The sequence below is a fragment of the Tenrec ecaudatus genome, chromosome 4 (genome assembly GCF_050624435.1).
Source record: "Tenrec ecaudatus isolate mTenEca1 chromosome 4, mTenEca1.hap1, whole genome shotgun sequence".
Lineage (NCBI taxonomy): Eukaryota > Metazoa > Chordata > Mammalia > Afrosoricida > Tenrecidae > Tenrec > Tenrec ecaudatus.
In genome coordinates this window covers 91,757,304-91,771,351 of record NC_134533.1, presented here as the reverse complement: position 1 = coordinate 91,771,351, position 14,048 = coordinate 91,757,304, and the positions used below count along the sequence as shown (strand labels likewise).

At 41.4% G+C, this 14,048-nt stretch overlaps 1 pseudogene; it reads right to left on the bottom strand.

Annotated features, from left to right (window-relative positions):
* Window positions 1-1,499: 1,499 nt before the first annotated feature.
* Window positions 1,500-2,747, bottom strand: LOC142445961 (protein yippee-like 5 pseudogene; annotated as a pseudogene).
* Window positions 2,748-14,048: the final 11,301 nt, after the last annotated feature.

The following is a 14,048-nucleotide window of genomic DNA, read 5'->3' as shown; positions in this document are numbered from 1 at the left end:
ATGCCATTTATTCGTCCCGAAGCAAACACCAGAATTTGTAGTAGCTTAGATAAAGAAACATTTACACTCTTCAGAATGTCATACCTTTGGGACTAAAATAGCCACTTGAGGTAAATTTGAGCCTTTTCTACCTGAGAGGACCGAGTCCAGTTTAAATTTCAATAAGTAAACTTCTGAGATCTGGACGATCATTCTAGTGCTAATAAGAGAAGTAGTCTTTTGATGAAAAGCATGACGTTCTACACGCTTGTCAAAATCAGTATAAAACAGAGGTGGGCGAGGCTTACCTGTTTCATAAAGCAGCATTTTTAGATCAGCTGCTTCATTTCCCCCTTCTTATAAGAGTAATATTTTCTGAAGAAAATGATTTTTTAAATGGTCATTGTACAAATGTGCTTTCCACAACGGATGGATGTATGGATTGTGATAAGCGTTGTATGAACCCCAATAAAATGATTTTTAAAAATAATGATGATGACCATATGGTGATAAATTTAAAAAACAAAAAAGGAGTCATATTTTATACATAGTAGATTGCACACAGAAAGGAAAAGACACATTAATAATAAGCACAATTACTTCAATAAGGAATATTGAAAGAGCTCAACACCATGGCTGCGACCATGGGTTCAAGAACAGGGGCGATTGTGAGACTGGAGCAACCTGGGCAGGGTCCGTGCCGTTGTGCGTGTGGTTGCTATGGGTTGGCGGAACCGAAGCGGTGGCCCCTCACAGCGGCAGCAACAACAAATAAGTAATTAAATTACTCACCCAATACTCCCTTCTACTAAAAAGTACCGTTAAACTGGCCACCCAGGGCCAAAAACATCTATCACTTCTTTCTTTTCACATCCAGCACCTTTCACTGCTTAAGTTTCATGGAAACAAGAATAAGCCGCTCCGCCCTCTTTCAGGAACATTCTCCAGTCCTGTCAATACCAGCTACGTGGTGACAGGTAACTAGGAATGGTGACTTCTTGGGGTCAAGACTGAGAAGGGAGAATGGGCTCTAGGTGCTGGTTCATCTCCAACAAGACTATGATACGGCACAGTGGCCAGCACAGGCCACACTACACTGGACCTTCAGCACTGGCCACAGACTCAGATTCTTCTCAGATGCTAGCAAATCAAATGAAATAACTTAGGTGTTTTTTTTGAGGAGGTGTTTAACTTAAAATGAAGCCCCAAAATTTCAAAACCATGCACCTGACATTATTTTCCTTTCGAAAGTTACATAAAACACACTTTGTCAATCTTTTTTTGCCCCCTTTGACTTAGCCTACTGTGTAACTCCAGGTCAGACTAGTCTGCCTCGAGATGTAAGCATAGTGGGAAATAAAACAAGTCAACAGCATCTGCATGCATATTCTTTCCAGACACTAGTATTAGATGGAAATGTTTTAAAGAGGAAAAGGAAGGTTGCATCTTAGAGTCCCACATTTTGTGAATCCGACGCTGATGCTAAAGTGACGGACGATGTGTGTGAGGAGATTTTGTTTTCAGTGACGGGGAGCTGGGACAAGATGGCATCTACCTCTTCTCCAAGAGTTCTCAGATGGGACATGCTCCTCAAAGCCCTCGCTCTCTCAAACGAGAGCACGCTCCAGGATCAATCACACGGCCTTTCCGATAATGCTGGCTGTCTGCAGTGGCCAACGCACACATCCATGCGAGGTTGCTACTGAGGCTTTGCAGCTTACGTCCAACACCTTATGGCAGTCAGTGAACATGACCTTGTCTTGAACTTCACTGTACTGCAGGTTCACTTTCCTTTTAGAAAGAAATACTCAGCCAGAGGCACCTGCGAAACGAATGGAAATGTGTTGTGAGTGGGCAGTTAAGATCAGATTGCAGTCTGCACAGGGAAAAGACACAGGTGCCCCTGATAGGGTCCAGAAAAATTCTGCCTTTTTGGGTAGGGAATGCTCTAACCACGGGAGACGGGAGACGCTGCGAGACCCACTGTTCTCTTGTTTCAGCGCTCAGCTGGGAGGAAGCCCCTGCCACTTAACTTTTTGACCCAAGAAAACTTTCTGAAGTTCATTACTCCCAGTTACTCTCTATTTCTATAGAATGGGAGAGATAAAGATATACCAGGGCTGTTCCCTGCTAAAGTGATTTGGGGACAGGTCATTTCCTGCTGTGGGGGGCTTTCTTGTGCACTGTAGCATGGGTAGCTGGATCCCTGGCCTCTGCTCGGTAGCTTTCCCTCTTGTTATACCAACCCCAAATGTCTCGGCTTTGCTAAAGGGGAGTGTGATGTTGCCTCTGGTTGAGACCTAGTAAGATACGTTCTGAGAATTAAATGAATCCATAAAAGGATGCTTAGTGTAGTGTAGTGTCTGTTTGTAATAAAAATGGAATACTTAGCTATTACTAGCATAACAATGTGTGATTGACACCTTCTATAAAAATGAATTCCACTCAATATAATTTAGCCATGTTTCATACTTTCTAATTTGTATCAACTCACTACTGGCTTGAAATAATGTCAGTTACAACAACTTGCAGCCATCAAGTTGAATCCACTTCATTAATAGCAACTCTGCAAGACCAGGTAGCACTGGCCCTGTGAGTTTCTGAGCGTGTCAGTCTTGACTGAGTGAAAAGACGCATCTTTCTTCCAAGGGGTGGCTCGGAGGGACTTGCTATTTGCAGCCCAATGTGAAACCACTCATCCATCACCAAGCCTCCAGAATGGTAGTCATAGCCCTCTCTTTCTCAGCCCACCTTTTAACTCCAATCATTGTTGTGGCAAGTAGACACTTGTGTGGGACACTTTATGGCTTTGCAGAGGATCCCTGATGGGATCAAATACCAGCTGCCACGGTAACTATTGGTTTCATCATCCTTGGGTTGACGCCCATTCTTCTCTCTCTCTCTCTTCCCAGTTTTTCTCTCCTGTTCTTCCCATTCACTTCCCAGAATAAACTACCAACTACAGACCTTTATCTCAGGCTCTATTTGGGGGGAAAGTAAGCTAGCATAACTCAGTAAGATAATAGACTTTTTACTCAACCGAAACACATTTCAAACCTACTGTAGGCCAAAATGAGGAGCCCTTGTGGCATCATGGTTAGAAATCTGGCTGCTAACTGCAAAGTCAGCAGTTCAAAACCACCAACCGCTCCTCAGAAGAAAGACAGGGTTTTCTACTCCCATAAGGAGCTACCATCTCAGAAACTCCCTGGGCAATTTTATCCTGTCCCCTAGGCTCACCATGAGTCAGAATGCACTGGTTAGCAGTGAGTTTGGTTTGGTTTTCTGATGGGTCAAAGCATTGCTATATGAATTTTATCAATGAGGAAAAATAATTTCAAGCTTATCCAGACTCACCCTACATGTCACTTTTTGAGTTATTCTTCTCTCTGGCTGCTGCTTGATTTTAATTACTTTTATTGGGGAAACCTACAAGCACAGACATGCTCACATCCACTAATTTGTTTTGTTCCGTATCCATGGTGCCTACTTGTACCAAATTAATTCCCCAGGTATGGGAGTAGATGGTTGAAACACCTGTCTAATTAGTGCACTAATGGTGTTCTCATCTTTGGGAGTTATTTCAACCATACTTAACAAATTAATTTATTTTTATTAAATTTTTTTACTTCAAAACACATCATCCCTTGAAAGATAGGACAAAGAACTTGTGCAAACCTGTGACCAAGTTTTACCAGTAAGCATTTGAGCATATTTGCTTTATTAAAAATTTTTTCTGTATATATTTTTTCTGAATCATTTGCAAGGATTCTGTGCATGTTCTACCCCTTCTCTTGTAAATATGTCTTTAAGAACAAAAGCATGTTCCATGCTCTGACATAACATAATACAATGATCAAAATCAGGAGGTTTAACATGGATTTCAAAAAATGATGACCATCAAGTCCATTCTGATTCATTTTGACCCCGTAAGACAGAATAAACTGCCCCCTGTGGGTTTCCAAGACTATTCGTCTTTATTGCCATCATCTTTCTGCTGCCCAGTGGCTGGTGGTTTCAAACCCCTGGCCTAGCTGTTTACAGCCTAATTGTAACCCACTACATCACCAGGCTAACTTTCTATAATTGATTCATAGTTATATTTTCTAATTTCCCCCAAATGTTTTTTAAAGCAAAAAATTTAAAAATCTGGTTCAGAAGAATTAGATCAGCATAATGCATTGCATCTGGTTATCATGTCTCTTTGGTCTTCTTTAATCTGGAAAATGAGCCAGCTCATTTGTCAGCAATAATTTACAGGACTATTACTCTTTGTTGTTTTTTTTAAATCATTTTATTGGGGGCTCATACAACTCTTACCACAACATACAACTCTTATCCATACATACATCCATTGTGTCAAGCACATTTGTACATTTGTTGCCATCATCATTCTCAAAACATTTGCTTTCTACTTGGGCCCTTGGTATCAGCTCCTCTTTTGTCCCCTCCCTTGCCCCCCCCTTCGCCCTCATGAACCCTTGATAATTTATAAATTATTTTATTTTCAGATTTTACATCATCCACTGTTTCCCTTCACCCACGTTTCCATTGTTCATCCCCTGGGGGCGGGGTGGTGGTGTATGTCAATCACTGTCATTGTTACATCTTTCTCCACCTTCTCCCCTCACCTTCCCCCTACCCTCATGGAATCACTACTCTCATTAGGACACCACGCCAACACGCCAAATTGTTAGTGTATCAGCCACTTCGGTCTCTTGGTTCAGAATGTACTGAACCATTTTCTTTCTAGTACATCCAGGACAATGGTAGTACGGCCAGGTCTTTAAAGAGCCAAGAGGAATTGGTCTCTCCATTAAACGCAACAATAAAATCATCATTTCTTTTTTATTTCTTGGGAGAATACTGTTTTTCTGGTTAAGTTGCAAGATTTAAGGAATAACTTAAGTAAGCAAACTCTCCCTCGAGTACATTGAATTTCTCACTAAAACCAAAGTCAAACATATAAGGAAGAAAGAATACTGGTCCTACCCAAACTCTTACAGAAAAGAATAGAGTAAGCCTTCCTACCTTTCTACCAGAGTAAGCCTTACCAGACTCAGGCACAGGCATTGCAAAAAAGAAAACAGGGACCAACCAAACAAAAGCCACAAACTACACACCAGTATCCTTCCTGAATATTGACGCAAAAATCCCCCCAAAAGATTAGCAAAAAGCTCCAAGACCTTGGGCTTGGAGAGAAATTTTTAGATATAGTTCTAAAGACACAATCCGTAAACTAAATCACTGATAACTTGGATTTTATAAAAATTAAGACTCTGCTCTGTGAACGACACTGCTAAGAGAATGCAAACAAGTCACCTGCTAAAGAAAATATCTGCAAAACACATATCTGATCAAGAACGTGGACAGTGAGCCCCAGGTTATGAACATCAGGTTTATTGACAACTTTTACCAGTCGTTTAATGTTATGTCAATTTTCCATCATTTTGATTGAACCCATCACTCCAAAAAAAACCCCACAACGCACTGTTATTGAGTCAATTCTGACTCGTGGGGACCCTAAGGATAGAGTGAAACTGCCCCTCGTGGGTTTCTGGGCTGTCAATCTTTCCCAGAGCAGGAAAAGCCTCATCTTTCCTTGCAGAGTAGCTAGTGGATTTGAACTGCAACTTTGGGGTTAGCGATCCTAGATGCAGCACATTACGATACCAGGACTCCCTAAACCAAACTTGACCACTTCCCACAACAAATTCTCCATCTCCATCTCCATCACCTTCGTTTGCTGCACATTCACCTTTAAAAATCATTAAAAAGGCTTCCCGCTATTTCCCATGCTAAACAAACCAAAAACAAATCCACTGCCTTCCAGTCAATTCAGACCAAGGTAGAGTGGAACTGCCCCAGGTCTACTAGGCTCTCAACTTGACAGTAGATTGCTACGTCATTTTCCCATGGAGCCCAACCAGTGGGTTAGCGGGCAAGCACTGTAACAAGGCACCTCTTGCATTAAAGTAAGGCTAAATTGGAACCACACGGCCCTATTTGGAAACCTACACGGTCTAATTATAAGAAAATGGTGGGTAACACTGAGAAGAATGTTCATTGTGCTCATGAAGAATTTGTAGGTGGCGGGGGGAGATTGGGGAGCCCTCTGTGGATGTGGGAGGGGGGAACAGTAGCGTTGATTGTCATGATGTACATACAACTCTTTCTAGAATATGATATGTGAATATTATATCAAGAAAACTTCTTTTAAGAACCCAGCAACATGGAGAACAAATGAATGGTTGTCTGAAGAGGGGGCAGTGAGGAGGCTATTTCTTTCAGACAAGGAAAGTGGAGTTCTTATAGGGTTTCCCAGACTTTTAATTTTTAAATAATATTTTATTGTGTTTTAGGTAAAAATGTACAAAGCAAATTAGGTTCCCAGTTAACAATTTTTGTACAGGCTGCTCCACGAGGTCACGGGCAATTGTCACAATGTGTCGCCATTCTCCTGATTTCCAATGTGTTTGTCCTTTGGCCCTTGGTGGAGCTTCCCTGCACCGCTCTGCTCTGGGGTTAGGGGGGACTATCTGGTCTCGCCCAGGTGATTGTTTCCCTGCTACCCGATCCAGCGGTGACCTCCCCTGTGATCGCAGAGCGATCTGACTTCCTCCTTATGTTCTGTTCAGTTCTCCGCGTGCAGCATCGCAGCATCAGGACCGAACTGGGCGGGAAATTCAAAACTGCAAGTCTAAAAGAGACATACACACACAAAAAAAAAACAGTGAGGATTACATTGTATCAAAGCAAATCACCTCAGATTGGTCCCTAGATCAGTCTCCATTACATTGTATCAAAGAAAATCACCTCAGATTTGTCCCTAGATCAGTGTCCAGTGCCCTGCCTGCCCTTTTACTGTCATTTGGAAATTTTTTTGCCTGGAAATTTTTTGTCCATGGCATCAAAAAAGTGGCACTTTAGCACAAAAGGGGTTTTAGACCAGATAAATGACAGCGACAGTGACTTAGAATTACTCGCAGAATTGAACGATACATTGATTACATTATTTAAAATTATATTATTTTAATGTTTACTATATTATAATTTATGATTTTGTGTATTAAAGTTTATCATACCTGGAATGGCTACTAGAATAGAATAAAATGAGTAATTTCTTAAGAATTACAGGCCTACAATATAAAACAACAAATTTTATGCAAAACAATGTACCACTTTGGGTACAAAATTACTGACATAATTAGACCGCCAGGGAGGTTAAGAAAGCACGTACATAACTTGCAGGTGATTTTGTCTATTTTATAAGCTAGTCTACTATTTAGGTGAAAGATGACTCCGGGAGTGGCTTCAGGTCAAGTTCAAGGGGTATTTTAGGGCAATAATCTTGGGGATTCTTCAAGTCTCCATTGGTTCATGAAGTTCAATTCCTCTTGACCTTTTAAAAGCCAGCTCTGAGCCTGGATTAAAAGATTCTTCCTGATCAGAATCTGCCTTTGTTTCCAGGATCATCTCTTGCCCTCCAGACCTCCAACAACACCCCCCTCCTATGTCAGTTCACCCTTGCCCTGTAGTCTAGAATGACATGCAGTTTCTCTAATTTACCAGATCCAATCACCCCTATGAACTTTCGCCAAGTTCATGCCCGTGACTCCAACAGCTAAAAACTCCAAATTGAACCAATGTCATCAAGTTGATTCCAACTCATCTCGATCCTCTATTGGGTTGGTAGCTGTATGTGTTTAAGGAAGCAGGATAGATACCAGGTTAAAGAGGCTCATTTATTTGGCATTGATTGGCCTTGTACCAACTATATGGCAGTAGCAAGGTGACCAGGAAAATGAGACTGCCAGTGTTACTATATACTGGTCCAATCCAATTGTGGTTCTATAGATGCAGATTTAATCTCAAGTATAACGTCGAATAACCGAACAATAATTATTCTCCTGCCCTCTCTACATTGAGGGCACTGAAGAAGGGGGTGGGAGTTAAAAAGGGAGGAGGCGGGGAACGCATGTCACTTAGATAATTGGTTAGAGACAGGGATAGGTTGAGATGAGTGAGAGAAATATAAATAAATCATTGACTACACACGAGGGAGCAACTTAAAAATAAAAATACTTTATTTTATTTCTTAAAGTACTTTAATATATACTTTTGACATTTTAAAAATGGTTCTTTCCAAATGTGATAGTTACACAATTTCATGTCAACTTGATAAATAGAGTGAAGGGGTGGAGTTTAGCCTGTCATTCAGGTCACAGCCTGATGGTGCCTCCTGGTGGGCATGAGCTTCTCATGTGGGTTCTGGGAACTTCATTTCTTCCTCCCTGGAGGCAGGACACAGCGCCTCTCTGCTTGACCTTCCTGTTGGAGAGCCACATGGAGCTACGCTGATGGCAGCCAGAGCCCTGGAAATGGATCCACTGCCATTGGATCCACAGGGCTTTCTACCACCAGCCTGTGAGTGTCCTGCATTCAGCACCGTTGCATAGCTGCATGCGTCAAAAAGGAATTTGTGGACTAGTATCAGACATATGGGCAAATATCAGACTTATTATGGCCTTGATATGGACTGGGATGGGATGTTTTCTTAATGTACAATTACTCTTTGATATATAGTTCTCTCTTACACACGTATGAGTGTCTCTGGATTTGTTTCTCTAGTCAGCGTGAACTAATACATCAAATATCTTTTCCATTTAATAACTTGGCATAATATAAAATTCAAGTCATATAAATAAATACCAATAGGCACCTAATACAGCATGAGAAGAAAACCAACCAATTAGCAGCCTGTTCTTATTAAAATAGTATTAAAAAATCAGTGTCATCATTTTGAGTTCTGATCATTTTTATGACTATTTCTCAAATTGTATGGCATCCTCTAATCTGTTTGCCTGTAGTTTATATAATATGAACCTATTATGTTTATGCTACATAATATAGTAATGCCATTTATATTGTATTACCATAGATGTAGCTTATATTGTTATAAACTATCATATATGTTATATATTATAAATGATTATAATAAACCTATTATGTCGTTTACATAATATAAACCTATTCTACAATAATAGAAGAAGAATTCTAAAGCAAAGATGTCTTAGATATGAAGCTAATTCCAGGATGACACTATGAATTCTAGTGTCCCAGGTTTAGAAGCCCTTGCAAGAAGAAGACCCTAAATCCATGCTACAGTAATAATGCTTAGATTAAAGTGCTTATTTATAGCTTATTCGTAGCTACAAAATTCCTTGACAATGCTTTTTTAAAAAAAAATTCTTTCAATCTCTCAGATTAAATCCAAGCCAACATCTCCTGGATATGACAAACGTATTCTGATCTCTAAACTTCTGGTTCTATAAAACCAGAAACAACAACTTTTGATACTATAAAACCAAAAACAAAGAAAAACTTAGAAGCCCCGAGTGACCAGCTCAACTGCGCATATGCACACGCCTCCCCTCTCTATTTGGTCTAAGCCAAAGCAGATGTCGTGTAAATAGGCAATGGGGCACACACCACAGATGGCTTACCCCTTACATCAAAGCTACAGTACTGTTTCTCAAACCCTAAAATGGGAAATCTGCACAGTTTCAAAGAATCCTTAATTGGGGGAATTGACAACATCCAGGACCTTGGCTGCAGTAAGCGGGCACCTGAATTGTTCAAATTGCATGGCAGCCCCCAGCTATCTGTTTGCTTGTAGCTTACATAATAAAACCTATTAATAATAGCAGCATAATTCTAAAGTATATCTAAGATGGCCTTGGCTCCATCACACTCTGGAGCCAGCACTGTCCCAGTCCCTTCATCACTGAGAATGCAGAGATGCTGGGAGCTCGTGAGATGACGAGGAACCCCGGTACCAGACGGCTCACTGCACACAAGCATTTGCGTCTGCGAGGCAGATTTTCCCAGAACTGCTTAGAGACTAACCCAGAATCCTTGATGACTCTTGCCAACCTCATCTTCCTGGGGACTGAAACCTATTTGCGATACTCCTTGCAAGTAGCTATGATCCTGTTCCAAACCACATGGCCTGGTCCTCTGTGGAATTTACATAATCTGTCAACTAGCAAAGGGATGGACTCTAGCCTGTCAGTCAGGTCACAGCTTGATGACCTCATTTGGAGGCACAACGGAGATAAATAGCTCACTGGAGGCCAGACACACTCCCTCTCTCTGCAACACATTCCTGTTGATAAGCCACATGGAGCTACCCTGATGGAGCCAGAACCCTGGAGCTGGAGGAGTCATGTGGAAACCCATGTGGGTGCTGAGATGCTTCCACCACCATTGAATCCATGAGACTTTCCAGCCACAGACCTGTGACCTTCCTGCATTCGGTGTCATTGCATGTGTTGCATGAGTCTGAAGAGGAATTTATAGACTGGTATCAGATATATGGGCTAATATTGGACTATGGACTTGATCTGGACTGGACTGGGATGTTTTATTAATACACAATTACTCTTTGATAGAAAGTTCTCTCTTTCATACATATGAGTCTCCCTGAATTTGTTTCTCTAGTCTACCCTAACACACCATCTGAATCCACAGGTGGCTACCCAGCTGGCCCCAAGTCACCTCCACTTGCAGACGATTGTACTTTTCTCACAAGAGCACATGCTTTTCATGTGATGACAGTCCTGTGCAAGGTCCCTGGGGTCTTGTAGCTATGATAAAAGCTGCTGGCAACCACCTGTAGGAAGGTAAAGCCTGGAGTCAACACACTTTGTCTAAACCTTGCTCAATCTTGGCCCTTCCTTCGTTCACGTGTCCAGAAATTGAGATTCATGCCCCAATATTGTATAGATGACCAACCCAAATTCAGAGTGGTGAAGAAAATCACTCATAGTAAGTAGCTAAGGACAAGTGAAATGTATCAACTAGGTCATGGGTGGCATACATCACAGTTACAGCAAAGCTCAGTCTTACTGAGATACAGAACACTGTCATGAAAGAACAAGGACATAGGGGTCAAGCTCTGTCACTATCTCCAGGACTGTGGGCAAGCTCCTAAGTCTGTTGATCGGTTTCCTTCCCTCTAAACCAGAGGTGATGCTTACATTTGCTTTCTAGAGCTGCACAACAAATTACCCCAAGCCATAGGACTTCAAGCAACAATTACCATGACATCGTTTCTGTGGGTCACACATCGCTCAGCTGGAAGCTTTTGTCTCCAAAGGGCCCATGAAGTGCAGTTACGATGTTGGCCAGGCCTGGGTCTGATGTGCAGGGTCACTTTAGGTGCCGCCATTTCTAAGCTCACTCACTTGGTTGGCAGGATTTAGTTTCTCAAGAGCGGTTGGGCTGAACCCTGGTTCTGTTCCGTACCAGTTGTTTGCTGGAGACTTCCCTTAGTATCTGCCACAGGGCAGCTCAAGCCCTATCAGTGGTAGGCTCCTCTCAAAACTAGCAAACTAGAGAAAAGAAAGAAGAAATCCCAACTTTAAAATGTATGTTGGATTTGGTGTGAAAGGATATATAGTAGAATGGGCTTCCTTTCAGCCATTTCTACACATAATCTTCAATCACCTGCTTCCATTCTGTCAACATTCTCAGCATTTCCATTCCTGTGGTGCACCCGCCCCCGCCCCCCCCCCCCCCAGCCACACTTTAGAGTAACTAGTGGTCATTTGGTCTCATCTGCTAGAGTAAGTCAAAAAAGTATTGCTACAAAATCATGTAAGCCTTTATTATACCAAAACGCTTCTCGACGTGCCCTCTAGCTAGGACTACATGCTTCCAGTGTGTTCACTTCTCTTCCCCAAAGAGTTAGGAATTTACACTTTATACCAAGTCAAAAATGACCGATTCACATCATCTTTCTTTGAAATGTGTTTTCAACTTAAGGAACAAAGATTCATCTGAAGGGATCCGATCAGGAATGTAGGGAGGGGGTGGTAAAGCTACCCAGTGAAGTCCCACAGGACAGCCCTGATTATTCTAAAAGAATTGGCAGTGGTGTCATGGTGGCCACGTTTTCCTGGGCTCAGCTTTCCTAACCATTTTCTCACCCATACAGTTTTCCATTTTCTTAAAGCGTCTCCCTAAGAAGCCCCCATGATCATCCTTCAAGAAAAATCTACCCAGGTTAACCCTCTGGAGTCCCCCAAAGTAGTCTCCATAACATTCCAAACGGACCTTTCTGCCTTAAATTCATCCTTGAGATCTTCCAGTGCTTAAAGTGCTTGATTCATTTAAAACTGTTGTTTTATTGGTTCAATTACTTATGTTTTTAACCTGTATAATTTAACACCCATGAATTTTAGTCTAAAAAATGTTCATATATATATATATACATATTTTTCCCTTTTCTTAATAGTCCTTTTAAAATCTAAACCACAGGCTAGATCAATGGTATTATTAATAGAACCACCAAATGTTTCATGGAGGGTACTTGAATTATTTCTCAATAAGCTGAAAACGCTGCCTCTAAAGTAGACCAGGGGTAGCTGTAAACTTTAAATACACATATGGAATTTAGAGCTCACACTCAGTCACAAATCCTATTCCAAAGGGGACTAATCTAAGAGCAATTTATTCTTACAATCCAGCCCTGCCCAATGCTGGCCCTCATGAGTGCTCACTGCACTGAGGATATGAGTGCTATAGCAAAGTGTGGTGACGAAATCAGATGGTGCCTGGCTAGCAGAAAGAATCGTGTCTAGGGTCTTCGAGGCTTGTCTCAAAACAAGCAGCCATCTATGTGAGGTGTCAGATAAATCCACGTGGGAGGAGGACATCAGCTCGCATAATCTAAGGATTGTAAATAATAAAATCCAAGCTCAGAGGGAATTGTATCAGAGCTTAAAATCTGAGCACCTGGTTTGCAGAAGGCAGTGGATGACAGTGAAAGCCCAAAATCCATCTGCAGAGTCCTTATGCAGATTAAGCATCCATTGAATTCCCTCTCACCATTGACCAGAAATGTGAATAGTCTTGCCCTCAGATAGAGTGCATTGCTGCAGATATAATTAGGGTAAAAGTTAACATATTATGATTTGTTTTCCCTTTTGACCCATTTTTAATTTGTTCTACTTTCTATTTTCTTCTGCTTTCTTTTGAGTTGAGGTTGCTTTGTGTTTTATTTGTTGTCATTGTTAGGGTTTTATTGTATGATTTTCTATATATGAAATCTGGGCTAGGGAATCCATAGACAATAACTAGACTAATAACTCCTTAAGGTTATGGCAAGGACGTTTGGGAGGCAACAGGGAGCTAACAATAATTGGTCTGAGAACGAAGAATGTGTTCTAAAATTGCAGTGATGGTTACCCCAACTCTTTAAATTTAAATCAGTGAACTATAGGGTATGCCAGTAAAACAGTTAAAAGAAAGAAAGAAAACCTGCTGTTTTATGTGTGGCCACATTCCCAGAAACCTGTGGCAAAGCTTCCATGATTGGGAAGGGGTCCTCTTGAATTCTGTTAAAAATAGGATTCTGGGATGAACAATCTGGAGGAGAAACAATCAGATCGACAGTTCCGGAGATGTGGGAGAGGGGGAGCGGGGGAAAGGAAGTGGGTGTTAGCAAACCCAGGAACAGGGAACAACAAGTGATCCAAAATCCATGGCCAAAAGGGTGTAGGAGTGCTGACTTGAACAAGGGCAATGTAACTGTGAGGAATTGCTTAACCCCAAATGAAGGCTGAGCATGATAGGGGGGCAAGAGGAAAGTAAAAGGAAGTAGAGGAAAGAGCTAGGAGGCAAGGGGTATTTATAGAAGTCTAAATACAGGCATGTAAATATATAAATATATTTATATAGGATAGCAGGGAAATAAATCTCTGTGCATATATTTCTAGGTTTAGTATTAAGGTAGTAGATGGACATTGGGCCTCTACTCAAGTACTCACTCAATGCAATAACACTTTGTTCTATTAAACTGGCATTCCATGACGATCACCTTCCTGGCACGATCGCTGAAGACAAAGCAAGTGCATAAGCAAATGTGGTGAAGAAAACTGATGGTGCCCGGCTATCAAAAGCTATAGCATCTGGGGTCTTAAAGGCTTGAAGATAAACAAGTGGCCACCAACTCAGAAGTAACAAAGCCCACATGGAAGAAGCACACCAACCTGTGTGAACAT